Source organism: Jatropha curcas, chromosome 3 (assembly GCF_041381405.1).
Source record: "Jatropha curcas cultivar XTBG-Jc1 chromosome 3, XTBG_Jcur_1.0, whole genome shotgun sequence".
NCBI classification, from domain to species: Eukaryota; Viridiplantae; Streptophyta; class Magnoliopsida; order Malpighiales; family Euphorbiaceae; genus Jatropha; species Jatropha curcas.
Genome location: NC_143153.1, coordinates 8,971,477 through 8,991,842, shown reverse-complemented (window position 1 = coordinate 8,991,842; position 20,366 = coordinate 8,971,477). Strand labels below are relative to the sequence as shown.

The following is a 20,366-nucleotide window of genomic DNA, read 5'->3' as shown; positions in this document are numbered from 1 at the left end:
AAAAAAAAGGAACAGTATCATTTATGCCACGTAGATGATAAACTAACTATTTGATTTGAATGACCATTTTTATTTGATTGGTCACTAAATTAAAATAATTAAGTTCTAAATTCATCTATAAAACTTATCTATAGAAATAGGCTCAACAATCAATGACAAAACTCTTCTCTTTGATCTACTATCGGGAGCTCCATGGCTATCTCCATGTTGGTATGTGAATTGAGAAATCCGTGCAAGATTAATAGTTGCTTCAATGAAAGGCTTTGCAAACTGGGTCTCACCAATTTCACGTTCATTTATTTTCTTCCAAGCCTTCTTTATCAATTTATTTATATGTTCTTGTGCTTCCTCCTCTAAAACTCTATATTCATGCATATAACACGATATTGAATTTACAGTTTTACCTGAAATTAACTCATCCTGAAGAAGTAAAGAGTTGAACAAGAAAATATTAAAATTTTATATTATAGATCATTCCATTAAAAATTTAATTTGACCCCATTAAATTCTAATATTTGTTTACATATTATCTATATAACTTCATAAACGTATCACAAATAATTTTTTTTATACATATATAATTATATTATATTATATTATATTTTATATATATATTAGAGAAAACTCTTTTTTAGATTTTAAAGATTTTCAGTTTTGTTTTAATTCTATATTTTTCAATTATGTGTTATTATACTCATAAAATTTTCGATTCAAGAATGCTTTTATTAAACAATTTTCAGAATTATATGAATGATTCATTCTATAAAAAATTAAAGATTGGCGCGGAACTATTAATAATAATATAGAAAAGATTGAAAATTGATTTTCAAAAACTATATAATTCTAAAAAAAAAAATTCAAGAACTATATATATTTGACTCCATTAACTTATAATTCTATATATATATATATATATATATATATATGCATACCGATGAAGTGGCCAGATCATTGCAAAGTCTGAAAATAATGGATGGTCATTGCAAGATTTGATCGTAATTGAGTAAGGAATGAAGTGCTTCCTTTGAGTTGTTTTGATCCAACAAAAAGTAAGCATGTATAAGTATAACGGTTCCTGATACAGATCGCCATCCATTTTCAATATATTCTTCAGATGACGGTGTAGATTTGTTGTGGGCCCACTTTGCTTCTTGCAAAAGTGCTTTGCATGAATCACCCCACTGAAGTAGTTCATAAACAATATAATAATTAATATTAGCTATGTAATTAACTTTAATTCATAATTAATTAAAAACAAAATTGAACTTACTGCTTTGGCCAGGTGAGGAATAATAATTTCTCCATTGTCCTTGAGAGTATTGTAAGCCATCTCATTGACAGTATTATATAGAGCAAGGAAACTTAACTTCATGTAATATGGAAGATCTTTCACAGCATTGACATCCCATCTAAAGAAATAATTCAATATTTGTATCTGATTAGTATAATTTAATTAATGTTGTTCTTTTTATCAGGAAAAAGATTTAATTTTATTAAAGATGAATTTGGAATAAATTTGGCTAATCCAAAGACTAATCAAAGCCGATCTGCCTCCTTTTTTCCGATCACAAAATAGAAAGCCAAGCAATAAGTTATTGAAATGTGAATTTAATCATAACCCTACACTTCCAGCAATAATTATACCACTCGCCAAAATAAAATACTTTTATAGGATTTAATCATAACCCTATACTTTCACATCTCATTTTGACGAGGGAGACAGTTATTATTGAAATGTGAAAGTGCACGGTCATAATGAGTTCTCGCAAAGTTCAAAAGAGACTACAAAGATAATCTCTTAAAGTACAGGTTCAAATTTATACATTAAGTTATCTAACAATATATGATAATGGATGGATGTCAATATTAGAAATGGTAGACAAACCTCTCAACAGCTTCTGTAAACAGCTACAATTCATCCAAAGTGCCGTAAATATCATACACATCATCAGTGGTGGTAATGAATGAAGTGACTTCTGTTAATCCTTTACGACATCTGCTAAATTGTGGCTCAAAGGCCATTCCAACGGTCCAAAAGAAGCACTACATGACTCTGTCTCTACTAAACCTCAAATTTTTTGCTAGTTCCAAATTGTTCCACCACCTAGTTACAGACAGAAAAGTACATGTTAAGGTTAGGCTAGACACATCTAACATACATACTGGTGGGTGTTATGGATTCAAACTGAGGCTGAACTTTTAGCCATCCTAAATGATAGAAGTATTCTATGAAGCGCAATATAATAGTTGTTCTTGATCATTGAGTCTGATTCAAGAAATGCTACCACCTAGGTTATCAACAAAAATAAAAGAAAATGGGAATGGTGAAAAAAATTTAATAGATTTAATGCCTTAGTTAATGTATTATCTCAAGTTTAGTCTATCATATAAAGACGGGAAGAAACTCATTTGCTGATTCCTTAGTAAGAAAAAGGATAACAGGTACAATATCTTTTTTGCATAGTATAAAAATTGCATATGATATACTTATATTTTTTTTTTGTTTTATATTTTTTGTTTGTCTGTAGTTTCTTTTCTCTTGGATTATCTATTGGGTGTGGGTTCAGATTTTTACTTAACTTTCCAGCATAGGATAGGGTATATTGGGGAAAGCCTGATAATGTAGTAACTTGGTTGGTTGAGTTTTTTTTAAACGCGTCTTTATTTTCTATTTAATTCTTAAATAAATAAAAAATTCTTCTTTGCTCCTAAAAAGAGGCCTAACCTTTAATTTCACTTTGAACTTTTCGAGTAGTTGCAATTTCACTATAAATCGATCTTTGTACCCTGGGCACATTGAACTTATCAACCTAGTTGCAATTACACTCTAATTTGCTTTTAAGGTGCAATTGAACCATAAAAGTGATTAAAATGCCATAAACTTATCGATATGTTGCAATTGCACACCTAAAAGTAAACTGAGGTTAGAATTTTGATTAAAATAATTTTAAATAATGGACTTCATTTATTTAAACAATAAATAATAAAATCAAATCCAAGTATTCATATAATAAATATAAAAAAATCAAGATTGAGTATTTGATTTTAAAATTGAACCAATTTTAAAATGAAAAAATAATGTGTTGGATATTAATTAAAATTAGGGTGTAATTGCAACTAAGTTAATAAATTCAAGGTATTTAGGTTACAAAAATTGATTTATAGTGAAATTGCAACCACTCTAAAAATTCAGAGTGAAATCGAAGGTTACACCTAAAAAAAAATAAAGACACATCTAACGTGCAAGAGGATAGTTTGTTTAATTATTACCTTGACATTTCTTTAAGATCTCTTTGGAGTACAGATTGCACCATATTAAAATTCAGCTTTCCAAGTTCAAGCAACAACGGATTTGCTTCTTCCCTTTTACCATATACTTCAATATACCACCGTGCTTCCGACAAAACCATTCGCTGGCGCAACGGAAGCTCAAGAGCATGGCTAATGTCTGAGTTACTATTAGTAAGGTTATTGAGATGTGTTCTTGTTTGTGTCATTGCCTTGTCTAATAGAGATTCTCTATCAAAGGAGAAAAATGAAGCCTCGTATAGACTCAGAATTCCTTTCTCATCCTTCTTGAAGCATTCTTCAAGATTACCATCTTTGTCCATGAAATTCCTGAATTCATCTAAAGGCATCATACATTATAGTTATGTAAGTCAAGTACTAACCGTATAATATAATAATGAAATTAAAGGGTATTGATAATGTTGGATGTTGCGCAATAATCCTATATATAAAAAATGAGTAACAGCTACATATTTGATGAGAATACAATAACAGAATACAAGTTTCTCTTGAAATAAGAAAGAATAAATTTAAAACCAAAACTAAATCAAATCAAAGTAGCCATGAAAGTCAAAATTTAATTATGACCCAACCCTCATATATCAAAAAACTAAAGAAGCTCTTTTCCTCTGATCAAAGCCACCAAACTGAAACATAATTATAACCATGCCAAAAAAGATTCTACAAGAAGTCCTCCTTTTTTAGCTAGGTTATCTGTAAAACTATTTCTTTCTCTACTTAAAGTGTTTGAATTGGAACGAAAACATGAACCAAGAAGAATGTCAAGCCTACTGAAATTGAATCACTTTATTTATCTCATTGAACACTTCAAATTATAAAATTAGATTGATTAAACACTTATGAATAGTTAAAAAATATAAAAATTATTGTTTCAAATATTGTATTAACTACATATCAAATCAATATTTTATAGATAAGCCAAAACTCTAAAAAACTTATCGTTTTTTAGTAATTAAGGAGGTATGCGATTATTACAAAAAGTGAGATTTAAGGTGCCACAATGTCGATTCTAAAGTTTATGGTGTCACGAGCTTTTTTTTTTTTTCTTGTCATAGTTCAAGAGTTAAATTATGTATTGGGTCATCAATTAATCAATATGTGAGTGAGATTTGTTTTCCAATATATCAAGTTATTTGATAATACTTATGATATAGTTTCCTATATAAACCCGTGCATTCAAATATATCTTATTCCTTTGCTGGCAGTTGCCCCCCTCTCCTGTAAAAAAATCATAACTATTTAACATTTTGACATAACATCAACCACTTTGCCCCCTTAACTTTTATATAGTTTTTGTTAACTAGATTATAAATTATTTTGCCCTCAGATCCTGGCTCCGCCCTTTGATTAAAACGTAAGAATCCTAGTTCTTTTTGTCCTTATTCAGTGTCGATCTTCATTCGACTTCTCATTTTTAACAAAATAATTAACTATAGTCGACTGTACAAGTTCCTTGAAAAACCTGATAACCATGTTGTCTGAGGAGTCTAAAGCTGAGAGCAATAACATGAAGAGATTTATTGGAGATAACTTTACATCCTCCCAGAGCTTGGAATCTATCAATCACTTTCTTTATGTCTTTCTTGAAGAGATATTCCAAACCCAACCTTTGGATGTCATCAATCAGTTCAAGAATTGTCAAAAACTCCTTACTTTCATCATTGATTACACTTCTCACTTCCTCCTCTAGCTTTCTTGCCTTGTCTTTATACAACAAATCCTGCAATTAATCCTTGTTTCAAGCTTATATACACATAATTATATATATATGATGAAGGGATCTAAAAATAGGTCCTCGCAAGGGAAAAAAGGAAGAAAATTTCAGGAAAGTATTATACTTACTGCGTTATCATTCTTTAAGGACTGCAAAAAGCTATAGCTCCAAGTAGATGGTTGGTAATTAGCAGAGCGTCTCTCATCTGGAGGATGAGAAATTTGTGCCTTCAATGAAAATTTGGGCTCTCTATTCATTTTAGGAGTTTTTATTGCAGTTATTACCGGAGGTATATGTGCATAGGCATTTTGATTTATGGGGTAACAATACTTGCTCAAATTGCTCAGATTGGTTGCCATTTCGCTTTGTAATTAAATGCTATTGAAAAGTTTATTACTGGTTAAGAATCTGTTGTACTATATATATAAAGGGTTGGTAGGTCCAGATTCCCATAATTAAGTAATCATGTTTTTTATATGTAAATAGTAATCTTGACTTATGGAATGTAATGTTAAAGTTGGTACATGAGAATGACTAATTATGATTTTAGGTTGTATTCCGTAAAATTAATTGTTAACTGTTTTAGTAATTTTGTAAAAGACGCTAAAAAATTAAATGTTATAGAGATGACCTTTTATAAAATGCTACCTTACCTTCTAACAACTAATTCAAACGATATATTACCGAACACTATAAAAATGTTCAAATGTTAAAGTTATTTAAAAAGATAAGATGATCCAGATTACTATCACATTTTATTTTATTTTATTTGGTAAAATCATTAATTTAATTCTATTAAAATCATTAAATTTGATCCAGATTAAATAATAGTATTAGATAAAATGAAAACAATAAAATATCACAAAGCATTTAATGGGAAAAAAAAAAGAAAAAAAAGAAAAACAAGAGTCATTATCTTATCATGTGTGACAAGTTGGCTCTTATATGCATGGAAAGCAGAAGGTAGCCAAAGCCAATCCTTCGATGACCCCAACCCATACATAGACTGCGTAGAGACAATTGGCAATGCTGACAGTTACTGTTATTGGTAAGAAAAAGGAAAGGGAAATTAAGTTCCATCTCCTACATTAACTGATGCTTCGTTGGCCATTACAGCCTCCTACATGAAACCAGTAAATTATCCTCTGATTTAAGGATACATGATTAGTCAAAGGACCACATCTTTTTTTTGTATTGAATTCCTAATTTCTTCCCACAATCTTAATAATGATTCAACTTAGTTAATAGTCATAAAGAAAATACTGTTTTAAATCAGGATTTGACGTGTTACCACATTTTGAACATTACTGTTTTAAATCAAACAAAAAAAAAAGTATTATTTTTGTCTTAATCTAAACAATTATTTTTTAATCTCAATGTGAACATATTATTTTAATTTAACCTAAATGATAATTTTTGAATCTTATTAAAAAATAATCAATTATAGAATGTGAAAGTTGACTCGTAATACAAAAATGAATAGAATAATATTATAGCTTTTTGATAATTTAGTCAATATTAAGTAAAAAAGTGTTTTTATATTGACTAAATAAAATAAATTCTCTAGCTCATTAATAGTTATATTAATTACTCTTAATTTTGATTTAATTGTTATAAGTAATGTAGGTTGTCTGTTATTTTGATTCATTAAAAGGGTGAGTTTCATTATAGAGCAATAAACTAGTGAGTTGGTGTCACAACCTATTTCCATGGATCGGACCGGCACTAGGGTCCAGGTAAGCTTAAGGCTCCCGAGGCCCGTAGTAAACCTGAAACATTAGAATCTATTATCTCAGTATAAATTTCAACATTCAGCCCATATGATTATGAAAAATAAACCTCAAGATTTTATTATTTCTCGGCCCAAGTTTATCTTCTACAACATTCCATAGCTCGGGCCCAATTTACAATACATCACATTTCTAATATGGGCTCACAGAATTATTTCGTCTATGTTAATACACGACTAAATGTATGTAAATCCTACAACTGCGGAATCACTAACTATTTGGTATACATAGCTTTTTATACATATAATTACATAGTTAAATAATTATGGAACTAGAAAAATTTCTCTATTGCCCTGCGCCGAAGAAACATAACCTAAATCGAATCAAAGAAAAACTTACTTCCTGAAAAATCAAACAAGACATGTGAGTTTTCTAAGGAGTAATAATTATTGCATAACACACGCATTCACACAAATGTGTAAATATCTCAATCTAGTCATTTGACTAGTCATATGCTCACGCAGTCAGTCACACAAATGGCATATCACCAGCACTCACAATCATTAATATCTTCATATAATCACATCACGTGGAAATTGGTCTGTGGCGTCACCGAAACCCCCGATGAGCCGTCCTCCCATATGGCCCATCCTCTCATAACATGTACACTAGGGAGCCGATCCCCCATACATGGTCGATCGGTCTAATCCTTACTTGACCAGCCCTCTCATTGTTTTTCCATTCTCTCTTTTCTTTTCCATACCATTAGGAGGCTGCCCTGTGGTTTTCCATATCATTCATATCATATCATCAGGTGCACACGGGGGCGCCGATCTCCCCATACATGGCCGACGGTATCGTAGACCGTCCTCACAGTCCCATGGTGACCCACTTCATCCTAATCCCACACAAACATGGCAAAGCATTGTCACATCACAACTAATCAAGCATTGCAATTAAATGCAGACATATTAATCAATTAAACATCGTAATGCAATGCACAATTAGACATCCAAACTCAAATGCAAATAAATAAATAAATAATAAACAATAATAATTGTGAATACCCAAATTTTGAAGCTCAGAAAGCCTGTTTTCCCGGACTGCAAACAGTCCGGCCGGACCGGAGGCTATTTCGAAAGTTCACCGAAAATATGTCAATATGGTACTTAAAACGTCTGGAATATCGCGAGGATCGCGGAACAGGTCTCGGAATATTTTTCGGAGGTCCGAAACTCCCAAAAAGGCCCCCGGAGCGAGGCACAGTGTCCACACCGGCCACGGCGACTCCGGCCGCCGGGCACAGCGGCAGCAATCGCCCAGCCTGGGCGGCACCTGCCGCCCCACTTCCTGGGCAAGGCCTGCCGCCCAGCGTGGGCGAGGCCTGCCGCCCAACGCGCGCGGTGCCTGTCGCCCCGCGCGGGCGGGGCCTGCCGCGCGCAGTGCGGGCGAGGCCTGCCGCCCAGCGCGCGCGGACGAGGCCTGTCGCCTCGCGCTGGCGGGGCTTGCCTGCTCGCATCTCTGTCTAGTCCAGCCTCCCAGCGCGCGCGGTTGCCTTTCGCCCCTCTCATGCGGGGCCTGGCCCCCCCCGCCCCTTGGCTGCACCCTGCCGCCCAGACCAGGCGGGGCCTTGCCGCCCCAGCCGACTGGGCGGCATCTTCCCCGTCGCTCCCATGCGGCACCCCCCCGCCCAGCGTGTGCTGGGCCTGCCGCCCTGGACCCGAAAATGGCCTATAAATAGACCATTTTCAGCCATTTTCTGGTACCCCTGTCTGTGTTGACGGACGAATCCTTCTCCCTCTCACGCTCCTTGCGTTTTCTTTACCGCTTTTTGCATTTAATTTAATTTTTATTGCATTTTTATTGTGATATTTGGACATTAAAATTAAACGAATTAAAATTAATTAATATTTCCTAAGCGAGGAGCTTAATCTGGAGTTAAGAAGCGGTCGTCGATTAAATCAGGTATGTAAACAAAACTCTGCCTATTTAATTTTAGCACTTCATGCATATTTCTCTTCTACTCTTAATAATTCTACAATTGCATAAATGCATCCACGTCATTTTTTTGGTAAATAAACTGCCTTAATTAATTTGATTAAGCTTAAATGCCCGGTTAATCAATAATCGTGGTATTAAAGTTTAAATCCGACAATATTGGTTAAAAGAGCCTAGTTAATTAATAACTACGGTTCAATTGCCTTATTTCGAACAAATCCGGCTTAAGTCCAATTAATCAATAATTGTGGCTAAAAGCCTTAATCAATCTTTGGCGAGATGCCTAAACAAAATGCACAAAGCATACACACACTCATGCACAAAGCATACACAAACATGCACAAAGCATACACACACTCATGCACAAAGCATACACACTCATGCACAAAGCATACACAAACATGCACAAAGCATACACAAACATGCACGGAGCATACACACACGCACTCATGCATTAAGCATACACCTTCAAAGCCCTTGAAACAAGGCCTATCGAACTACGTTGACTTTGATCTTCCATTCAAACGAAAGTACGTAGGCACGTTCGGGATTTCACCCCGGGTGGCAAGTCAAAATCACTCAAACATTTCATTAATCCATCATTTACCTTGCAAAGCATTCATTCATCGATTAGTTTATCGGCATGACATAGTCTTGGGATCCATCTCGGGTTCGTAGATTGTGCCTTAATCATTGGGATAATTAATCTAGTAACTAGGTTAATTAAAAATGGAGTCACTTAGGGTTTTTTCCTAGTTTACCCTTAAATAATTAAACAAGGTGGCGACTCACACACATCACGTGTATTTCTTCTCATTCATCATATGCATCACATGCCTATGACATTTGGGGAAGGGGTTCACAGTTTGGCGACTCTGCTGGGGAATTATGTAATCATTTTGCATACAGTGGACTACGATTGTTGTGTAAACTAACCCGCCCTTCTTTAGGGTATTATTTTACAATGCTTTGTTTTGCAGGGTATCTTAGCACGAATCAAGTGTTCTTTCCTTAAGAATACTTGATGAGGAAATTTGAACTTAATTGAAAAATTTAATTAAGACATTAAAACTTGTTGATTTATTTGCACGATTGAGAATCTTTTTCTCCATTGCATAAAAAATGAACTTCAAATGAATTTCTTCTCTTCTGTTCAAATTTATGAGTCTGGATAGCAAGTAGCGCTGATCGGCAGGTCTCTTTGATTATGCCGACGGACAGCCAAAGCGTCCTCCCTGTTACCGCAAACCATCTCTAATCCTTTTGGAGGTGGCCCATGAGTATGCGTACCGTTGGACCCACGCGAAACTCTTTATTTCACATGTGGTTAGGTATATCCATGCTCAAGGTTCAAGGGTCCCTTAATAAGCCAATTCTCTATTTGTGTCATAGCCTATAGAACCTATCCTTTAGGACTATATGCACCCAATGGTACGAATCACCTCATTAAAATAAATTATGACGTGTTGTTGTGCGCATTCATGACATGCCATAAGCATTAAAAAAAAAAAAAAGAGAGAAGAGAGTGGAGGGACACAAAAATATCCTTCTGTTTGTCAGTCATGCACAGTTGGACAAAGAGTCATTCTCTCTCATATCAGCTACCCTGATACTACTATACCCTTAATCCAGTTACCCTCATACTTACAGGTACCCCCTGTTCAAGTGCCAACATTAGTGCCAACCACACCTACTGTGCTATCACCGACCTCACCAATCTCAACTGCACCAATGGCATCACTTTCTGACATCAAAAACCTTATAGAACAACTCGAGGCCAGAATGGAGGCCAGAATGAATGAGGCATTGGCTGCCCAAAGGATTGCCCTGATAGCTGAATTGGGTAATGGTAATGGAAGTGGGGCTTTCGGTGAGGGAAGTGGACCTGCTGCTTCCAATCAAGGACCTGCCGCAGAACCGACAAATCCTACCCTTAACCTGGATGACATGTCTACTTCTGAGCCAGAAGCTCAGAAAATGAGAAAAAAACTGGACACCACCAAACAGAAAAACAATGAACCTTTTCCCTCGTTCCTTATGAGGAAAAGGACCAAGGTCGCTCAAATGATCAACCGGCCTTCTGAACAAGAACAGGTAGACATAATCATAAAGAACCTGCAGCCTGTCTACCAACAACAGTTACAAACCCAATACTTACCAACCTTCCAGTCACTCATTGCCACTGCTACAAAGGTAGAGGATTTAATTCAAATGGGGCAACTGAAAGAAGACTCGGGTTCCTCAAAATACGAGAAGCCTAGCCAAGCTGGCAAAGTCCGTGAAATGGCAAGCATCACCCCCACGAATCCTTTACGTGTGGGCAATATGAGAAATGGCAATCGGTCAAGAAGGACATATACTGATCTTGGGATGCCAATCCTTTTGGTTTTCCGAGAGGCTATCAAGGCCAACTACATCAAGCCCTTGGAAGCAAGGCCGCCACCCTACCCTTTACCAAGAAACTACCGAACCAATGAATACTGTGAATATCATCAAGGTCATGGGCACGAGACTGAAGCGTGCTGGACGCTTAAGAACCGCATCCAAGACCTGGTAGACGATGGTTCAATCATCCCAAGAAGTGAGTCAAACATTAGCACTAATCCCTTACCAAATCACGGGGTAAATGCTATTATTTCTGACCAGGAATTGATCGATCCTTTCGAGCTATTCCTAGAAATGAATGACACCTGTGTCCTGCACTTGAATGACTTATCCGAAGAGGTAACAACCGAGCTCGAAGTGGAAGACTTCATGCAACCTAGTCTCCTTGACGAGATTGCAGTTATCACAGGAAATGATGGGGACCAAGATCTGCTGAGCCTGATCAAGCCAAATGAAGGACCTCTCACCAACTGGTACGCCGAGGAGGAGCGCGCTGCTGATAAACCCCCTCCCGAGTCAAACCTAGAGTCAAAATATGTGATCAAGTCCTGTATTGAGTCCGAGTCTGACCCAAGTCTGAAACTGAGTCAGAGTCCAGTTCCATTCCTAAGTCGTCTGTGTCGGATTTTGAAAATCCAGATTTCAAATTTGATGTACTTTTTGAAGACGATTTCGTCATTATCAATAAAGGCTTCCAAGCATTTCCAAGCAAAAATAATGAAAAAGAAATAAATGAAATAAAAAAATGAAAAAGAAAAAATAATAATTGGCAAAGAAGAAAATGAACATACATACATTGCATTTGACTGTGTGAACAAGGGACAGGTCAGTGAATGCTTGAGGAAGTTTGCCGATTGTTTCATGTGGAAGGCAAGTGACATCACGGGAATTGACCCAGCAATAGTGGTGCACAAGATTCCAGTATATCCCGAGGCTAAGCCAGTGAAGCAGAAGCTAAGAAGGCTGAAGACCGAATGGTCCTTGAAAATCAAGGAGGAGGTAGCCAAGCAACTGGAGAACAGATTCATAGAACCCATTGCCTACCCGACATGGTTAGCAAATATTGTGCCAGTGCCGAAGAAAGATGGCAAAGTCAGAATATGTGTGGACTATCGGGATTTGAATAGAGCATGTCCGAAGGACGACTTCCCCCTGCCGCATATCGACTTGTTGGTAGACCGAATGGCGGGACATGAGATGGTCTCCTTGACCAATCTTGCTGTCGGGTACAACCAAATAATGATGCATGTGCCAGACAAAGAGAAAACGGCATTCATCACGGAGTGGGGAACCTACTGCTACAGGGTCATGCCTTTTGGGCTCAAAAATGCCGGGGCAACCTATCAAAGAATGTCGACGACCATCTTCCATGACATGATTCACGAAGAAGTAGAAGTGTACGTGGACGATATGGTTGTTAAATCAAAAACAGCTGAAGAACATACAACAGCGCTTGAGAAGTTCTTCCTTAGACTTCGAAAGTACAATTTAAAACTCAACCCGGCAAAATGTCTGTTTGGAGTTACATCCGGAGTATTTCTGGGGCATATGGTCAGTCGGAAGGGCATAGAAATTGATCCTTCAAAAGCCAAAGCCGTTATGGAAATACCAGCACCGAGGACGGAAAAGGAAGTTCGGGGTTTCCTAGGAAGGCTACAGTACATCAGCCGGTTCATCAATCAATTGGCTAATACTTGTGGTCCGATCTTCAAATTGCTCAGGAAAGGAGTAGCCGTAAAATGGAATGAGGATTGTCAGAAAGCTTTCGACCAAGTCAAGCAATATCTGTTATCCCCACCAGTTTTACAGCCACCAAGGCTAAGAAAGCCTTTGCTGTTGTACCTATCAGTGACAGAAGAAGCGATGGGTGCAATGCTAGCTCAACAAGCAGAAGATACGAGGGTAGAAAATGCCGTGTATTACCTTAGCAAGAGGATGCTAGAATATGAGCTAAAATACAATAAGATAGAGAAGTTGTGTTTGGCTCTAGTATGGGCCTGTACAAAGCTGCAGCACTACCTCTCATCTTACACCACCTACGTCATTTCTGAATCGAACCCCTTGAAATTCCTTATGGAGAGGCCGGTTCTTGACTGTAAAATGGCTAAGTGGGTGTCGGTGCTCGCAGCTTATGATTTAAAATTTGTACAACGAAAGGCGGTGAAAGGCGGAGCCTTGGCTGATCAACTAGCAGAATTACCGATCGAAGACCAAATGCCGGAGGTAGAATTTCCTGATGAAGACTTGGTGAACTTGGAAAGTGAAGTCTGGGAAATGTACTTCGATGGAGCTTCGAACTACCATGGAAATGGGGTTGGAGTCATATTCAAAACTCCTTGTGGAGAATACATTCCAATCGCTGTCAAATTAGATTTCGACTGTACCAACAATGAAGCCGAGTATGAAGCTTGCATCAAGGGGTTAGAAGTGGCCCTGGAGAAAGAAATACAAATCCTTAGGGTTTTTGGAGATTCCAATCTGATAGTCTCTCAAGCTCTAAGAAAATGGAAAATTAAAGAAGAGCGTTTGGTTCCTTACCTACGACGCTTGGACGAATTGGCTCAGCAATTTGAGGATTTATCCTTCCACTACTTGCCGCGAGCCAAAAATCAGTTCGCAGATGCTCTGGCTACTTTAGCCTCCATGGTCAATGTAGAAGGAGACCGAGTCGTTCGACCTCTGACAGTGCAGCTACAGAAACAGCCAGCACATATCATGAATTTGGTCGATGACAAGCCCTGGTATTGGGATATACAGAATTATCTTCAGAATGAAGCCTACCCGGAGGGATCTACCAAAACTGATCAACGGACATTGAGACAACTAGCATCCGGATATTTCCTTACTGGGGGAATTCTGTACAAAAGAAGTTGGAATGGGCTGCACCTAAGGTGCGTTGATGAGGGAGAAGCTCAAACCATCATGGATTCCTTACATAATGGGGAATCTGGTCCACACATGCACGGGATAGCCTTGGCTCGAAAAATTGTGAACCTGGGTTATTACTGGTCAACCATGAATGCAGATTGCGTGAGGCACGCGCAGAAGTGCCACGAATGTCAAATTTTCGCTAAGCTGCAAAAGCAGCCTCCAGTCAATTTGAATCCTATCACCTCACCATGGCCTTTCGCAACTTGGGGCATAGACGTGATCGGAAAAATCCACCCGAAGGCTTCTAACGATCATCAATTCATCCTGGTTGCTGTAGATTATTTCACTAAATGGATCGAAGCAGCTTCTTATTCGGCTTTAAATGCCAAGAAGGCAGCACAGTTTGTTCGTACTAACATCCTTTGTCGGTACGGAACACCATTCGAGATCATTACGGATAACGGGTCTCACTTTCAGAGCGAATTTTCTAATTTGTTGAAAGAAACGAAAATTCGGCACCATAAATCCTCGCCCTATCGTCCACAAACGAATGGGGCTGTAGAAGCTGCAAATAAGGCTATAAAAGTCATTTTGCAGAAGACAGTTAAAAAGCATAAAGCTTGGCATGAACAGCTATCAAATGCCTTATGGGGATATAGGACTTCGATTAGAATGCCCACCGGAGCAACTCCGTATTCGTTGGTATACGGTATGGAAGCAGTATTGCCTATTGAGCTAGAAGTTCAGTCGGCAAGGATTATCCAGGAGAGCCAGATCAGCGAAGCAGATTGGGCGAAGAATTATCATTTGCAACTTTTGGGTATGGATGAAAAGCGGTTGCAAGCAATCCACCAAACTCAAGTCTACCAGAGAAGAATGGCACGACATTTTAACAAGAAGGTCAAAGACCGAAAACTCGAAGAAGGTTGTTTGGTTCTGAAGGAAATTAGACAGCCAATTCAAGATCCACGTGGGAAGTTTCGTCCTCATTGGGCTGGCCCCTATGTGTTGAAGAAAGCATTGTCCGGCGGAGCCGTCATCTTGACTGATTTGGATGGTTTAGAATTTGCAAATCCATGTAATTTAGATCAGTTAAAGAGATATTTTGTATAAGCATTGCATAATGTAAAACGAACTACATTAGACCTGATTCTCTTCGAAAAAAAAAAGAAATTATATATCGGAGATGTGTAGGCAGCCCTGTTTGGGCACGGTCTAAACATTAATAAAAATCATCATTTCATCGTTCTTTCTTCTTTGCTAATAATAAAAAAATAATAATAAAAAAAAAAAAAACCCGCTAAGTCGAAAACCCGAAAGGGCGGCTTAGGCAAAAATCGGGGCCCGCTAAGTTGAAAACCCGAAAAGGGCGGCTTAGGCAAAAATGGGTAGCTCGCTAAGTTGAAAACCCGAAAGGGCGTTAGGCAAAAATCAGAGCTTGAATAAATGAAGTTGGAAAATGCTTGGAAAGCTTAATGACATGCCCAATTGAAAGCAATAAAGTCAAACAGTCCAAAGTCAAGCAGAAAACTAAAGAGACCAAGAAAAATAAATAATAAAGTCCAAATCCAAAGGAACATACATCCAAAATTCCAAATAACACCCAAAATCCAACCAAAGTCCCAACAAAAGACAAAAGAGTTCAAACAAAGCCAAAACACCAAAAAAAAAGTCCAAAAGCCTATTAGAGTCTAGGTACCCCGTCGCCTCCGTGGGGCAACGTCCTCCGAGTCATCCCCAGTTGTTGAACTCCCTCCAGCCTCGCCTGTCCGAGGAGCCAACATGATCTCCTCATCAGTCCTAATCCCATCACCAGCGTCAGCCTGAGTCCAACCCTCGAGTGCACTCAGCAATGCGTTCCTCCTTGGCTTTTCCACTGGCCAGACAACGGTCATGAACCAGGTCCGATATTCAGGAGAAGTATGAATACCAGCAGGATTAGGTAAGGGCCTAACCATGTGATGGTCTCTAACCCATGCCCTAAGAACGGCTCGGGTAACTCCCGGAGTGATGGCTGAATCAGCTAAAGAATCACCCATAATCGGAACAGTTTGATCTATCCCCATCTGCCTCAAAACGCGCGAAGTGCAGTACCAGGTACAATGTGTAAGGCCTAAAAGGTAAACCTGAGTATGACGAAAGCTAACCTGGATAAAGCGGATGATGTCATACCAGGGTACAAACCACTGCACCTCATTTGGACCCAATTCCATTAGCCATGAAGTCCATGCATCAGCAGACGGGTATGTGATCAGAATCCTCCGCATACGATACTGAGAAGGGTTGTAAGGCAAACGGGTAGGAGCAGCAACCACTTGAAGGTGGTCCTTCAACCAAACCTGGGTAATGGATCCTTTCTATTACAAAGGGATGAACCAAAAAAAAAAAAAAAAAAAAAAAAAAGATGAGAGGAAAATACCTGGAGTATAATCGGGGAAACTGTCCAGTCCTCGAAGCCTAGAGCAACTCTGTCAAGGCTCCTGATGGTTTCTGCCAGCACAATGCCACCAATGCAACCCATGTCCTCCATCTGCCGAACCATAGGACAGAGTCGCAAGTCCCCGAAGCCTGGGTCCTTGTTAAACAAGAAACCAGCTAATAAGCAAAAAAACCAAGGCCCGCATCCTCAGCCCTCATCCGGTCTGGGTCATCTGAACGGACCTCTGAAAATTCATCAATCAGAGGCAGCAGAATTGCTTTCTGATCACCAACAATCATAGCCCTAGCTTGAGGTCGACTGAACTGAAACAGGTTTTCAAACGACCGAACATACCCAATCTTGACTTCGTGCCTGACCAATGGGGCATTGGGATCGCACCCTATGATAGCACAAAATTCCTCAAAAAGAGGACACATCTCCTCCATCATGGCCCGAACCGAAAAACGTGGGCCTCAGGGTCCCAGAATCTGATACAGGCCCATAAAAAGTTCCAGTCGATCACTACCCCCCTAAGGGTAATGATAGGAGAGGCCATACCTCTTCAAGTTGATCTTTTCAACTTTGGAGAGACTCCTAGCCCAGCTGTGCATGCTATGATTGAAAGAAGGATTCATTCTTTGGAAAAGATAAACAGAGAAAAAGAGAAGAGAGAAAAGAAAGGAATGAGTGAAGAAACCAACAAAACAAGTTTTATAGAAAAATGCACCGAATAAGGCGGCAGCAGCCGCGAAGCGCAGCGCCGCCAATTGCCACCGAATAACGGCGGCAGCAGCCGCCGAATAATGCGCAACGGCCCCCACAAAATTCACAATCAGGCCCCAGAGGCCCGAAAAATCACATTCAGGCCCCAGAGGCCCGAAAATCACAATTCAGGCCCAGAGGCCCGAAAAATCACATTCAGGCCAGAGGCCCGAAAAATCACAATTCAGGCCCAGAGGCCCGAAAAATCACATTCAGGCCCAGAGGCCCGAAAATCACATTCAGGCCCAGAGGCCCGAAAAATCACATTCAGGCCCCAGAGGCCCGAAAAATCACATTCAGGCCCAGAGGCCCGAAAATCACAATTCAGGCCCAGAGGCCCGAAAAATCACAATTCAGGCCCAGAGGCCCGAAAAATCACATTCAGGCCCCAGAGGCCCGAAAAATCACATTCAGGCCCCAGAGGCCCGAAAAATCACAATTCAGGCCCAGAGGCCCGAAAAATCACATTCAGGCCCAAGGCCCGAAAAATCACATTCAGGCCAAAGGCCCGAAAATCACAATCAGGCCAAGGCCCGAAAATCACATCAGGCCCGAAAATCACAATTCAGGCCCCAGAGGCCCGAAAAATCACATTCAGGCCAAAGGCCCGAAAAATCACATTCAGGCCAAGTGGCCCGAAAAATCACATCAGGCCAAAGGCCCGAAAATCACAATCAGGCCCAAAAATCACATTCAGGCCCCAGAGGCCCGAAAAATCACATTCAGGCCCAGAGGCCCGAAAAATCACATTCAGGCCCCAGAGGCCCGAAAAATCACAATTCAGGCCCAGAGGCCCGAAAATCACAATCAGGCCCAGAGGCCCAAAAATCACAATTCAGCCCCAGAGGCCCGAAAATCACAATTCAGGCCCAGAGGCCCGAAAATTCACATTCAGGCCACAGAGGCCCGAAATTCAAAACTCGGCCTAGGGTCCGAAAATTCACAACTCAGACCAAGGCCCCACAATCCCAATTTGGCCCAAGGTCCGAGTTTTCGCCTTCAAAATTTGCTCCATCAGACAACCACTGGCTCTCATAAATCATTTTTATGATAGCTAGTAGGGGGCAACTGTGAATACTCAAATTTTGAGGCTTCTCATGTTGTTGGTGGCATGTGAAACTCTTTAAATGGAGGAAAACACGCTGCTACAGTGCCATGCCAATTAGTTTGACTTTGCTACAGTAACTTTGACTTTGCTGCAGCAACTGTGCAAACAGTCTGGCCGGACCGGAGGCTATTTCGGAAGTTCACCGAAAATATGTCAATATGGTACTTAAAACGTCCGGAATATCGCGAGGATCGCGGAATAGGTCCCGGAATATTTTTCGGAGGTCCGGAACTCCCAAAAAGGCCCTCGGAACGAGGCACGGTGTCCACACCGGCCACGGCGGCGCCGGCCGCCGGGCACGACGGCAGCAGCCGCCGGGAACGGCGGCAGCAGCCGCCCAGCGCGGGCGAGGCCTGCCGCCCAGCGCGCGCGGGGCTTGACGCCCAGCGCGCGCGGGCCTGTCGCCCGAATGGGTATAAGACCGAATGAACACTGTGAGTACCATCAAGGACATGGGCATAAGACCGAATCATGCTGGACTTTGAAAAACCGTCTACAAGACCTAGTTGACAATGGGTCCATCATCCCCAAAAGCAAGCTGGACATCAACCAATCCCTTGCCTAACCATGGGATTAATGCAAAAAAAAAAATTTTTGCTGAACAAGAATCGTTCGATCCTTTTGAACTTTTCTTAGAAATGAATGAAGTTTGTGTCTGAGAAGATTGATATCAAACCTCCAAAAGAACAAAGGAATTGTTCAAGACCAACAACAACATGTCTGATCGATTGAAGCATCGAGAAGAACAAAGTCACTATAGTCAATTCAATCCTAGTCCATCACAGCCCACCTAGAGTCTATCTTTTAGGGTCTAGTTCTTTTTTCGTCTCATTTTCATTCCCATTCAAGTTTTCATTCAATTCAAATTTGTAAGTCTAAGTGTCTTTTGTACACAAATTTTGTCTTATCAATAAAAAGGGATCAGTTTACGTTCCAATCATGTTTATACTCTTTCCATATTCTTTCCTGTGAAAGCACAAAAAAAAATCAAAAAAAAAATAATAATAATAAAAAAATTGAAAAAAAAAATGATGACAAAAAAAAAAAAACAAAAAAAGAAGAAGATAATAAAAATTGGCAAAGAAAAATGCATTCATCCTTTCATTTGCTCTGCATCAATTAAAGCTGGGGGGCATCCTAAGAAGCACCATCAAAGGGGAAGTTTTGAAGGGTAATCATGGAAAGGATCCAGCAAAGGGTACGCAAGACTTCAAGCAGTACCGAGGCAAAGCCAATTGAAGGGGTTAGGGCCAGAATGGTTTCTCCGAAAACCCGGGAATGGAAGATGCTCCGACAGAATAAAGAAGCTATGTTTGGAATTGCACGAAGTCGCAATGCTATCCATACACTACTACTCAAGTCATCCTAGAATCAAGTTGCCTCGAAATTCTTTATGGAGAGGCTGCTTCTAAGCAAGCGAAGAAAAAAAATGAGTCAAAAGGAACTTCTGAACCAAAGAAAGAAATCAAGGACAAAGCTACAGGAAATCAAGTTGTCAAAAAACAGGTCAACTGCAAGCTCTCCGTTAAATTCAAGCCCATCAAGGGTAGATGACAAATCATTTCAGCCATAAGGACAAAGACCAAGCGGCTGCTCACATTTTGAAAAAGCAAGTTAAAGAAGCAGTCATTTCCACAAATTGGATGACAACTGTGAATACTCAAATTTTGAGGCTTCTCATGTTGTTGATGGCATGTGAAACTCTTTAAATGGAGGAAAACACGCTGCTACAGTGCCATGCCAATTAGTTTGACTTTGACTTTGACTTGGTAACTTTGACTTTGCTGCAGCAACTGTGCAAACAGTCCGGCCGGACCGGAGGCTATTTCGGAAGTTCACCGAAAATATGTCAATATGGTACTTAAAACGTCCGGAATATCGCGAGGATCGCGGAATAGGTCCCGGAATATTTTTCGGAGGTCCGGAACTCCCAAAAAGGCCCTCGGAACGAGGCACGGTGGCCACACCGGCCGCCAGGCCCTGGCGGCAGCACCGCCCAAACTGGGCGATAGCTGCCGCCCCACCGCGCGCGAGTCCTGGCGCCAAGCGCGCGAGGGGCCTGCGCCCTGC

General features: G+C 39.8%; 1 pseudogene; it reads right to left on the bottom strand.

Moving 5' to 3' along the window:
* Positions 1 to 111: 111 nt before the first annotated feature.
* On the bottom strand, positions 112 to 5,382 carry LOC105647916 (putative terpene synthase 12; annotated as a pseudogene).
* Between the last annotated feature and the right edge of the window lie 14,984 nt (positions 5,383 to 20,366).